The sequence below is a fragment of the Halichondria panicea genome, chromosome 1, assembly GCF_963675165.1.
Source record: "Halichondria panicea chromosome 1, odHalPani1.1, whole genome shotgun sequence".
Classification (NCBI taxonomy): domain Eukaryota; kingdom Metazoa; phylum Porifera; class Demospongiae; order Suberitida; family Halichondriidae; genus Halichondria; species Halichondria panicea.
In genome coordinates, this window is record NC_087377.1 from 642,563 (window position 1) to 655,651 (window position 13,089).

General features: G+C 41.8%; 2 long non-coding RNA genes across 10 annotated transcripts in view; one reads left to right on the forward strand and one right to left on the reverse strand.

Moving 5' to 3' along the window:
- Positions 1 to 2,137: 2,137 nt before the first annotated feature.
- LOC135332865 (uncharacterized) lies at positions 2,138 to 7,863 on the reverse strand. 7 transcript variants are annotated; one of them, XR_010393672.1, is made up of 8 exons: positions 7,717 to 7,863; positions 7,335 to 7,490; positions 7,195 to 7,282; positions 6,935 to 7,038; positions 6,132 to 6,202; positions 5,099 to 5,917; positions 2,783 to 4,587; positions 2,138 to 2,456 (listed from the first exon to the last, which is right to left on the reverse strand). It is a non-coding gene; the product is annotated as an uncharacterized LOC135332865 (long non-coding RNA). The 7 variants fall into 7 exon arrangements; XR_010393671.1 differs by lacking the exons at positions 6,935 to 7,038; positions 7,195 to 7,282; positions 7,335 to 7,490; positions 7,717 to 7,863 and having other exon boundaries at positions 5,099 to 5,535; positions 5,794 to 5,917; positions 6,132 to 6,614; XR_010393670.1 differs by lacking the exons at positions 6,935 to 7,038; positions 7,195 to 7,282; positions 7,335 to 7,490; positions 7,717 to 7,863 and having other exon boundaries at positions 2,783 to 4,023; positions 4,076 to 4,587; positions 6,132 to 6,613.
- Positions 7,513 to 13,089, forward strand: part of LOC135333272 (uncharacterized) — a 28,088-nt gene continuing 22,511 nt past the window's right edge. Inside the window, exons 1-9 of one of the 3 annotated variants that reach the window (XR_010393802.1) lie at positions 7,513 to 7,645; positions 7,885 to 8,088; positions 8,271 to 8,413; positions 10,150 to 10,192; positions 10,267 to 10,362; positions 10,429 to 10,524; positions 10,739 to 10,861; positions 12,501 to 12,577; positions 12,710 to 12,878. This is a non-coding gene — a long non-coding RNA (uncharacterized LOC135333272). Of the gene's footprint in view, positions 7,646 to 7,884; positions 8,089 to 8,270; positions 8,414 to 10,149; positions 10,193 to 10,266; positions 10,363 to 10,428; positions 10,525 to 10,738; positions 10,862 to 12,500; positions 12,578 to 12,709; positions 12,879 to 13,089 lie in introns of those variants that run through there. The other 2 variants (XR_010393804.1, XR_010393803.1) reach the window with 2 other exon arrangements.

The following is a 13,089-nucleotide window of genomic DNA, read 5'->3' on the forward strand; positions in this document are numbered from 1 at the left end:
AGTGTTGTCCTCACACTGACTGGGGGATTAGACCTGGCCTTGCATATAGCCTTGCCTGGGTGAGACTTCTCATAACCTGTTTAGGATACAACCTCATTGCTGTAGTAAACACGCCTGAGATGCCAAATTAATAAACGCCAAGTCGGCTCTTTTGCAAAACGTACTAGCCGTTCTATATAAGTATTGTCAGCCATTATACTTGATGGGTTCAATTCACTAGCAATAGTTTTGCGTTCCCGTGAGTGGGTTCAATTCACTAGCAATAGTTTTGCGTTCCCGTGGGTGGGTTCAATTCACTAGCAATAGTTTTGCGTTCCCGTGAGTGGGTTCAATTCACTAGCAATAGTTTTGCGTTCCCGTGAGTGGGTTCAATTCACTAGCAATAGTTTTGCGTTCCCGTGAGTGGGTTCAATTCACCAGCAATAGTTTTGCGTTCCCGTGGGTGGGTTCAATTCACCAGCAATAGTTTTGCCTTCCCGTGGGTGGGTTCAATTCACCAGCAATAGTTTTGCGTTCCCGTCGGTGGGTTCAATTCACCAGCAATAGTTTTGCGTTCCCATGAGTGGGTTCAATTCACTAGCAATAGTTTTAAGTTCCCGTGAGTGGTCACTAGCAATAGTTTTGCGTTCCCGTGAGTGAGTTCAATTCACTAGCAATAGTTTTACGTTCCCATGAGTGGGTTCAATTCACTAGCAATAGTTTTACGTTCCCGTGAGTGGGTTCAATTCACTAGCAATAGTTTTGCGTTCCCGTGAGTGGGTTCAATTCACTAGCAATAGTTTTAAGTTCCTGTGAGTGGTCACTAGCAATAGTTTTATGTTCCCGTGAGTGGGTTCAATTCACTAGCAATAGTTTTGCGTTCCCGTGAGTGGGTTCAATTCACTAGCAATAGTTTTGCGTTCCCGTGAGTGGGTTCAATTCACTAGCAATAGTTTTGCGTTCCCGTGAGTTGGTTCAATTCACTAGCAATAGTTTTGCGTTCCCGTGGGTGGGTTCAATTCACTAGCAATCGTTTTGCGTTCTCGTGGGTGGGTTCAATTCACTAGCAATCGTTTTGCGTTCCCGTGAGTGGGTTCAATTCACTAGCAATAGTTTTGCGTTCCCGTGAGAGGGTTCAATTCACTAGCAATAGTTTTACGTTCCCGTGAGTGGGTTCAATTCACTAGCAATAGTTTTGCGTTCCCGTGAGTGGGTTCAATTCACTAGCAATAGTTTTGCGTTCCCGTGAGTGGGTTCAATTCACTAGCAATAGTTTTGCGTTCCCGTGGGTGGGTTCAATTCACTAGCAATAGTTTTGCGTTCCCGTGAGTGGGTTCAATTCACCACCAATAGTTTTGCGTTTTGTAGTTTGTGCTTTTTTGTTTTGTAGTTTGTGCTTTTTGCGTTGTACTCTCCCCACACTCACACACACACACACACACACACACACAGTGAAGGAGCCTCCATCACAACGCCAGCGATATTTCCATAGTCATGATGAGGTACGCTAGGGGGTGTGGTCTCAGCTTGTGTGTGGGTGTGTGTGTAACTGTACATTATGCTGCATGTGAAATTGTCGTGTACTATAATTATATAAATACGACCACTTTCCCTCATCCCCCATTTCTCTGTAGACACGCTGTTTCTTATAATCATGGACACTGATGGGATAAGTTGAAGACATTGTCAAGAAAGTAAACACAAGCCCGGCCCGTTACCAAGGAAACATGACAATATTGATCATCATTGAAAATTTTTAGCCTATGCAGTCATAAAAATTAATATTGTTGTATTTTTTAATCTCTACTGCTAAAAATTAATTATGACCAAGAGTGCATGCGCTCTTGTTATGACATAATAATAATTATTACAATAAAAGTGGTAAAGATCATTAACTATATAAGTAATTAAGAATTATGTGTATTTTATAAACCTTACAGTCTCCATGAGAACCCGTGTCCTCTCACGAGATCTGATCTACTAGCCACACCCTTAACCACTAGGCCACACCCATTCTTCACCAATCTGTGTATTATCAGGAGCTCATAAATAAGTTTAATTTTGATGACGGCTCTCTTCTGATGCTACACAGTTACAATACATTTATCATTGATAACATAGCTGACATGTGCAATTGTGTGGACAGACATTGACTCAACAAAGCATTCACATCAGGTATAATTATGGTGGATAGAGTGCTAGTAGTCACCACACAAACACTAGTAATTGATAAAGAACAAATAAAAAAATAAATACCATCAGTCACAGTTTATAATGGCTAGAGGATATTGTCAGGCTAGAGTCACTTGCAGTCTTCCCTTGAGTTCCTCAGCAATGTCAGCTCTACTGATAACGGGAGACTCTAGAGCTGTCAACAAGTCCTCCAGTTGTGGACCACCTTGCAACCACTCTACGAGCATGTGTGTGAAACACTTGGTGACACTGTTGGGTCTTCTGGCATTCTCCTCAGCTATCACCTGCAGTGTACATTGTTATTATAATGACATCATTCTGCACTATCCAAGTTCTACGGTATATCGGCTGAAATTATGAATCATGTCAAGTTAATTGTTGAAAGGAATTCAGTGGCCAACCAATTGCAACACAGCCACCCACACAACTAAAGAAACAAAACTACAACAGGGTTTCATACAGAGGGGGGGGGCCCTGGGATTTCCCACCCCCAGCCAAAATATCCCCCCCTTGAAATCTGAATATTAATGATGTCATAATAAAAATGTATATCCTTAAAAATGTCTACAATCTCGTGAAATTAATTTTATGCACACAAAAAACCATGCACCTCAGATAACCATTCCTCAACAATTTTTCCGGGAAAGGACCCCCAGACCCCCCTCTAGACCAAGGAACAAGTACAGCAGCCATTCAGTGTTAGGTAGTGCCAGACCATCAAACCATCGCCTTGTCCATCAATATATACACGACCATCAACCTACACAGAGAGCATAATTATGAGAGACTTGCCACACAACATAGCTAGCTACTCATTTGTGTGTATGCTGTTACAGTGGCTCCTCCACACACAATCAACCTACACAGAGAGTATGAGAGACACTATACACAATGGAGCTACTTATCTTTTGATGTGAAGAGACATCGACCTACACACCAAAGAAGCCAGCCATACTTACTTATCTTTACTTATCTTTGATGTCTCCACACAAAACAGTCAAGAGCACTAATAAATGATAGTAGTGGGCGTTGAGATCTGAGCCCCTCCCCCACATCTCCAGTCAAGCCCCACCCCCTTCAGTACCTACATTATACAGTGATGAGGTTAGTAATCCTCCCTGGGTCCCAGAGCAGCATGGCTTGTTTGTACCTGGGGGAGAGAGGAGACAAAAGCAGTGAGAGAATGAAACACTAGTACAGTATCTAGTAGGAGGAGCTGTGTGTGTGCATTGTGGCTGCAAGAGAACAAGCAAATGCATGGTTACATTGAGAGCGCAGTTCAAACAAAACCATCCACTCCACACAATACAATACCAGCCAATCACCACCACAGCTGACAACCATCAGCCTAGTATTATCAATACACACACAATACATAATATTATAACACCAGACAACAAAATTACACCCATAGCTGTTTGTGCTGTGCAAATCAATTCAACAGTGAAGACCACCAATTAATTCAGATCATTATTATCATCATAATACCAGACCAGGAATGAATGCACTCCTGACCAGACAAATCATTATAATTAAATCACACATCATCACCAAACCAGACTATGCAACAAAATTTCGCAACCACAACAACCAATCAAATCATCCACAGAAGGACCACCACCAGTAGTTTCCTTGCACAATATTTGGTTGCCAAAAATTAATGATGATCACCTTTGAGAAAAAATCACACACAAAACAAACACCAAATTGCAAAACTTTTCTAAAAATTAAATTCTACACTATTTTTTACCCCTGGGAACAGCTGTTGTCTGCTAGACTCTTCCAGGGCTTGCTGTGGAAAGCCCTTCTTGTTCACTCACTTTCTGGTCCCTTTTCTTACCATTGAATTTACTGTACAAAAATACTCCCACTCACTACTTTCAATCTGACATCTCTACCTTACCAATAGGCTTCAGCTGCAGCAGTCCTGCTTCTCTTGGCTGCTAAAGAATCTGGGTGGGGTTGCTGCTGGACTGAAGCTAGGACGCCTTCTAATTCTATCCACCGTCAAGGTACCCATAAAATTATAAAGTAAAAAGCTTATATCATACAGAAATTTTTTTGATACAGACGCTTGAATACTACTGTTGTTTTTATACCACCCAACAAACACAAAATATTTATAACATGAAAAAACATTTTTTAATAATAATATAGAGCTGCAGGCATGGCCAAGAGGCCACACTGGACCACGGAGGAGGTTCTACAAGACATCTTGAATGATGAGGAACCTGCAGAGGAGTGGGAAGAGGATATGGAAGAGGTAACAGCGGACAGGGATGAGCCAGTCATGCAGGGCAGTGACGAAGAATTTTCTGATTGGGATGAAGGTGGGGTCTAAAACTAAACTGAATACCGATATAATTTATTACAACGTACATGTAGAAATGGAGCCCCCGTCAACAGACAGCAATCCTGCACAAGGTAAATTAAATTGTGACAGTGGCAATGAAAAGGGCCCTTAACGCGGCAATAATTAAATTAAGCTATAGGCCAATTTAGTAGAAATAAAAAACATGGGCAAAAATTTTTTTTTCACAGGTGCTAACTTCAACCCTTCCTCTAGCTACCTGTAAAAATTTGGGTCTCTACGAAGCTTTAAACAGGTCAAGCGCAGACGTTGAAGAAACTCACCGAACGCTCATTTTGAAATTTACTGTCTACGTGAGGCGAAATTCCCTATTATTGTTATAATTATTTTTAACAATAATTATTTATTAATAATTATAAGGTTAACAATTTGTACCAGCTATTGATAAATCCTTTCCTAGACGACACAAGTGACGACACAAGTGGTCCAAGCGACTCGTCACACGGTTTGTGCAATGTTATGAAGTACAATTACAATCAGTTAGACTACCACACAAAACTAATGTACAGGTAATTATTATTACCCTCACATTTATTTAGGCAATGAGCAACCTACCTGGAGGAGTGAATTGCACACCCTGACTATCAAGTCATTTGAGTCAGCAGTAGGACCAACAGTGGACATCTCCGAGAGGCCAGAAGAAGTGTTTTCTACTATTTTTTAACAATGGTCTGCAGGAACACATTGTGTGTGAGAGCAACAACTACGCTAGACATGTAATGGGAGAGGAGGCATACCGAACGTGGACTCAACACACAGTTTAAGAGCTCTGGGCCTTCTTCGGATTCTCCATCCTCATGGGACTCAATCACCTGCCATCGATCAATGACTATTGGAGCCGAGACCACTATGCACCCATCGCCGATGTAATCTCAAGGCAGAGATTCCGTGATATCTCCCAGTATCTGCACTTCGTGGACAACGACCATCTTGTTCCACGAGGTGACCCCTCGTACAATCGGTTAGGGAAGATCCGCCCCCTCATTGAGCACCTGGGTGAGAGGTTCGAAGCTTTGTACAACCCTACACAGAATGTAGCAGTGGACGAAGCAATGATTAAGTTTCAGGGGCAGTCTTCCTTAAAGCAATATAATATGCCTATGAAACTGATCAAACGGGGGATCAAGGTATGGGTATTGGCAGATAGTGCTAACGGCTATTTCCACAAATTTGACATATACACGGGGAAGCAAAAGAAGAGACAGGTTGGACTTGGTGAGTATGTTGTCAAAACATGTGCCTGCAACCACCTGCAAAGAGATGTAAACGGGGATGGTGTGCGTTCTGCTGGAAGGACTCCAACAAGAGGACTGACAGATGTAACGAGTGTGGTGTCTGGCTCTGCCATGGTGGAAACCCAACATCAGACTGTTTCTATTTGTGGCATAAGAACTTGTAAATATTATAATTATTATCTTATTTACTGTTTATGATAATTATTATTTATTAGTACGGCTTCATTATAGTCACATGATGTACGCTAATGATACACACTAATCATTATAATTATTTAAAGCAACAAAGCTACGCGTACATATATACGTACTGCATCGCTCGGTAGATTAATAATACACAGCCTATCACTCACCTTGTGACACGTACGTTTGGTTGACTGCTCCACCACCTGAGAATCACACGCATCTGTGATCCAGCAATACTCTGTACACACAAAGAAAGATGATGAAGGGTTCTTAGTACTACAAATTCTAGATACAATGAAAGCACCGCAGGTGCTGATGCCTCGGTGGAGATACCAAAGCTACATAACATAAAGCTACTAATAGCTACTAATAGCACATGATAAACAATTTAATTTTGCTGAGTTTGTAATGATCGACCATGATTGTTGTTAAAAACGATTGATGCCCAAAAGTTCAAGTCTAAAGCTGCATTCAAGTAGCAGAGCCTTGCAGCTCTCTTCTCACTCTTGCAGCTACCAATAGCTAGCGTTCTATAGTGCAGAGCTAACTACTAAGTAGAGTAGCAACACTCGGTAAACAAGTTTGGCTACGTGTTCTTCTGAAAAGGCTGCAATGGCATTCCAAGTAAGCAAAACTAGGCATAACTCAAGAACGAAGCATAATTTGGCAAATCGACGAATTTAAATCCATGACTAGAAGCCTATAGAAACTCTTACTTGCACTTGATTCATCCTTGAGCAGCTGTAGCAGTCTACACGCATGCACGCACGCACGCACGCACGCACGCACACACGCACACACACACACACACACACACACACACACACACACACACACACACACAGACACACTACCGTATACCTCGCTTGCGCATGCGCACCGAGGCTATCTGCCATTCAGGCTGTATTATTTTATCAAAGTGTATCATAGGCCCTAAAGAATACTCTAAACATCACTACAGTCAACATACAGCTTAGGAAGCTTGGTAGAGCTGGGCCACTGCAAGTGTTTCTTCGTTCACAGTCACACACGAGATCACATTTGTATATAAGCCACACCTAGTACATACAGTTCCTGCACACAAAAAAAGGTGAAGCAAAGCTTCTTAGGAGTTTAAACTCTACAGCTATGTGCTATATACCAAGCACAATAAGTATTAGACTGTATGAAGCTTCTAGAGAATCGAAAAAGCCAAGTAACAAAGTGGAATTATACACAACTACTACTTACCACTTGACAGAAGCAGATCACACCCAAATTTTCGAGATAGTAAGCGATTCGGGCATCATCTTGTAGATCTTTGACTGATCAACTTGAGCTGCAATAATTGATCGTGTATGTACAGTCTTGTAGCACTACTAAATACACACATTATCTCGCGCTGTTTCTGCAACACAGTGGAAAGCTCGCGATGTTTTTATAACACAGTGGTAGTAGAGTCCAGCGCCCTCTTCAGCTCCAACACTTTCCTCAAAATGTGCCTGCAACCACCTGCAAACAGTGAAGTTAATGGAGGTGTCCTGTACCTGGGGGATAGCAAACACAGGGGTCAAAGTGCACAGAATTGCAGGAGAATTTGTAGCCATTTCAGCTTGTTGAGATTCAGTAGCAGTATGCAGTAAGCTGTGTAATGTGATAGGCTTTTCAATAACTAAATGGACAATCTCAACTATACATAAAAGTGCGGAGTTCTACTGAAAATTAATAAGTCATCAATTATTATTGCCTAGTAATATTAAAGGTAGCGCTCACCTTTCCCCTGAGTCAGAGTGTTGGTCCATTGTGTCCAGTGCACCGTGCTAGCTAGTAGGACCACTCCAATGGATGTGCTCTCAGAGTATTAGAACTGTAATGAATGCACCACATGGCCAGTGGGTAAAGATCGTCAAACCATTAGACAAAATATGTTTCATTTTGTAGATTTGATGACATACCCTTTTAAAGGTGTCTGGTAAACACCCTTTACCAGACACACTCACACACAAGATAAAGACGGCTGGTGAGGAAAAGCGTTCACTTGTCCTTCCCTCTAGGAGCTTCCACAAGGCTGGATATCTGGTGAATACTCCTCCAAAAGACCAGCAGCAATGGATCATGAGGCAAAGAGCAGCGCAGCGAGTACAAGTGAGTGGCTAGTCATGATCAAAAGTGGACCACCTAGTATAGTGTATAGGCTGCTTTAGATGACTGGCATTCAATATCTGCTAATAGATATCATTACTAGTGATCAAACTATACAGCCTCTGTATCAAATGCATCCATTGCTACACATTAATTTTGTTGACCCGTTACTTCATTGCGTACAGTGATGGAGAGAACGAGAGGGGCGGAGTCAGTGACAAGTTGCTATGACAACATATGATTGAGGAGTTACAAGGTGACACTGTGGAGTTACGTACAACCCATTGGACGTCTTGCACTGTAGATAAAGGAACACAATTAAGAAATAGTGAGTACTGCCGCGTGCAGAGTGTGACTCTTTCCCCCACCAGACCTGTAATCTGAGCATGTCATGTGATAGGCCTTGTCTAGAGCTACAGAATTCATCTCTTAGTTTTGATATTGATTGCTTTTTAGTGAAGTTATGACCTCCTGAAAGTTGTTTAAATTATATAATTTTTGCGCTGTACTCCCCCCTTGCATGTGTGACTGTGTTTTATAGTTTGTGTGCTTTTCGCGCTGTACTCCCCCTTGCATGTGTGACTGTGTTTTGTAGTTTGAGATTTTTGCGCTGTACTCCCCCCTTGCATGTGTGACTGTGTTTTGTAGTCTGTGCTTTTTGCGCTGTACTCCCCCCTTGCATGTGTGACTGTGTTTTGTAGTCTGTGCTTTTTGCGCTGTACTCCTCCCTTGCATGTGTGACTGTGTTTTGTAGTTTGTGCTTTTTACACTGTACTCCCCCTTTGCATGTGTGACTGTGTTTTGTAGTTTGTGCTTTTTGCGCTGTACTCCCCCCTTGCATGTGTGACTGTGTTTAGTCACTAGCAATAGTTTTACGTTCCCGTGAGTGCATGGGTTCAATTCACTAGCAATAGTTTTGCGTTCCCGTGAGTGGGTTCAATTCACTAGCAATAGTTTTGCGTTCCCGTGAGTGGGTTCAATTCACTAGCAATAGTTTTGCGTTCCCGTGAGTGGGTTCAACTCACTAGCAATAGTTTTGCGTTCCCGTGAGTGGGTTCAACTCACTAGCAATAGTTTTGCGTTCCCGTGAGTGGGTTCAATTTACTAGCAATAGTTTTGCGTTCCCGTGAGTGGGTTCAATTCACTAGCAATAGTTTTGCGTTCCCGTGAGTGGGTTCAATTCACTAGCAATAGTTTTGCGTTCCCGTGAGTGGGTTCAATTCACTAGCAATAGTTTTACGTTCCCATGAGTGGGTTCAATTCACTAGCAATAGTTTTACGTTCCCATGAGTGGGTTCAATAATTCACAACAGCTGCATTGTACCCCCTTGTTTTGTGTTTTTTATGCGAGTGCGCTGAATGCACCAGCGAAAGCTTGGGTTTTCTGATTGCTTAGAAACAGACCTTTCAAATGGTGCCATCAAAGTTCATATTTATTTGAAAGATAACATTATTTGATAATTTAGTCCCCATGGTCCGAGGTCTAAAAATAACAAATTAAGGGCCCGGATGAAATATTGGATTGAAACACGTCATTTAAAAGGTATTTACCTAAGCTTTCGGAATATTATAAAATTTTTGACATTAGATCAACTGTTGAAAGACCCCCACCCCTTCCGTTTAATTCGTGAATCTTTTTTGCGCTGTACTCCCCCCTTGCATGTGGGACTGTGTTTTGTAGTTTGTGCTATTTGCGCTGTACTCCCCCCTTGCATGTGTGACTGTGTTTTGTAGTTTGTGCTATTTGCGCTGTACTCCCCCTTGCATGTGTGACGGTGTTTAGTCACTAGCAATAGTTTTGCGTTCCCGTGAGTGGGTTCAATTCACTAGCAATAGTTTACGTTCCCGTGAGTGGGTTCAATTCACTAGCTGCCAAATGTATATGTAACTATTGTTTACGAACAATTCATATATATAAGCTTATAGAGCAACCTATTAATATGTGATTAGCCTCCTCCACAAAGTTAGCCCATGCACTGTATAGGCATGTTGTAATAGTTTGCCATTTCTTTGCTCATGTCTCGATCAACTGCATGTACGATGTGTTCCACATTTGTTACCCAGGTTTAATCACTGCCTCATGAATGGATGTGTCAAGCACACACAGGTGCGTGTGTACACATGTCTCACTATGGTGACTAGTGTAATGATGCTCATCAATACATCTCCCTCCTCCCACAGTGCTCCAACATCTCTGTGTGTGCTATTGTATCCTTCACCCTGCCTACATGGTGTCTACTCCTAGACTGAGGGAATGGAGGTATCAAGCACACACAGGTGCGTGTGTATCACTATAGTGACTAGTGTAGTGATGCTCATCAATACATCTCCCTCCTCCCACAGTGCTCCAACATCTCTGTGTGTGCTATTGTATCCTTCACCCTGCCTGTATGGTGTCTACTCCTAGACTGAGGGAATGGAGGTGGCAAGCACACACAGGTACGTGTGTCAGAGAGTGGGTGTCAGGAGATGCTATCACATGACCTACACCATTCTGAGCTGTACCAATATTGTTGCTGGTTCATACGATGATTACCAGCTAATAATGGCCTATTCAAATTTTATGTTTCAGAAGATTTACAAATGATATCGTATCTAACGAAGCTCACTCGTAAACACAACTTTTGAGTATCTAATTTCAACCCCCCTCCAGGAGTATTGACCTGACTCCCTCCAGGCCTGGTGAAATGAACCAATCGTCTCTCTATTATATATAGCACATACAGCAGCAAAGTACAACACATCAGTCAGCAAGAAACCACCTCACCCCAGCAAGGTGTGTGTGTGTGTGTGTGTAAATGTATACATAATATCTGTATAGCCCACATTTCTTTTATTAGTAGCTTTGCTCTGTAATAATTGTACCCTCCCTCGATCCACACACACACACACACACACCCACACACACACACACACACACACACACACACACGACCATGGCCTGGCCATGCACATTTCTCTCTTAGTAACAGCTTTAAATTTCCTCCGTGTTGTCAGACCTAACAAGGTGTCAGAGTTCTTTCAATTCCCTAATTAAGTTTAGTATTGTAAGATCGCTGAACCTAGTGGATTATTGTTGTGGTTTTAGCTCTGTTCTCATCATACAACTATTACATTTCAGGGGAGGGGGCTTTCCCCTTGTATGACCCCCTGCCTAACCTCTGCAAACACACACACACACACACACACACTCACACACACTCACACACACACACACACACACACACACTGGGTATGTGTTTACTTGACTAATGCAATTAGTGGTCGTGGTTGGTTGCACCAGCTTTGTGTACACACTACACACTAGTGAGATCATTTCTGCTCTTTGTTGTAACTAATGGGATGGAGTGAGGTGACATTGGTTGTGTACACCAGTCAGCTAGGGTAACTAATGGGATGGAGTGAGGTGACATTGGTTGTGTACACCAGTCAGCTAGGGTAATGGTTCGTGTTCTGTACATAGATAAAATTAATGGGCTACGTTTTGATACCAAGAACATCCTATATGCTTATTCCATTGCTGAGATAACACTGAAAAGCTACAAAATTCTGCTGTTTTGATGACATCAACAGCTGCAAACCACAAACCAATGATGCTTTAATCAACCACAAACAAGAGTGGGTGTACAGTTATTGTACGCCCACTTACGTGGTTAATTAGAGTGTCATCGATCTGTGGTTAGCAGCTTGTGATGTCATCAAAACGGTAGAAAATAGTAGAATATGTAGTTTTTCAGTGATATCTCAACAATGATATAGGATGTTCTTGGTATCAAAATGTAGCCCATTTATTTGTAAACTTACCAGAGAACTTTTAAAGCTAAGCTATAAAATGTTCAGAAGATATTACTCTAACCAAAAGTGTACCTAAAAACCAGTAAAACATGAATTATAAACACTGTGAACATTTGTAACACCCATAAAGGGATGGCCAGGATACCTAAACCATTGAACAATTATGTGATGAAGTCTAGGACCTTAGCTGTACAAGATTACTGTTTCTAACCGATTACCCACTATAACAATTTGTTGTTGTTTTATTAATCACCACAAACCCACCACCTTATGTTTCCATGGAAACATTTTTGGTTATGTTGTAGCTCGGTCATTTACCTACACATTGGTATCAACACCATTTCTTAAAAATGTTCCAATCGAAGATATTTACATTTAAGTACAGCTACTCACAAAGTTGTGGTAATCTACTCTCTAAGCTGGATGCACTGTATAACGATTGAATTACCCACACAAATGGACCACTTATTTCATTTGCCTATACATAGCATCATCTCAGATGTATCTGCCCCCCCCCCCCCCGCACACACGCACACACACACGCACACACACACACACACGCACGCACGCACACGTGCACATACGCGCACACACACACACACACACACACACATTCACAGATGCTCATGCTGTGTCAGACCCACAGTGAATGGAGCCTCCATCACAACGCCAGCGATATTTCCATAGTCATGATGAGGTACGCTAGGGGGTGTGGTCTCAGCTTGTGTGTGGGTGTGTGTGTAACTGTACATTATGCTGCATGTGAAATTGTCGTGTACTATAATTATATAAATACGACCACTTTCCCTCATCCCCCATTTCTCTGTAGACACGCTGTTTCTTATAATCATGGACACTGATGGGATAAGTTGAAGACATTGTCAAGAAAGTAAACACAAGCAAGCCCGTTACCAAGGACACAAGACAACATTGACCATCATTGACAATTTTAACTGTTGTATTTTTTAATTTCTACTGCTAAAAATTAATTATGACCAAGAGTACATAATTATGCTCTTGTTATGACATAATAATAATTATTACAATAAAAGTGGTAAAGATCATTAACTATATAAGTCATTAAGAATTATGTGTATTTTATAAACCTTACAGTCTCCATGAGAACCCGTGTCCTCTCACGAGAGCTGATCTACTAGCCACACCCTTAACCACTAGGCCACACCCATTCTTCACCAATCTGTGTATTAT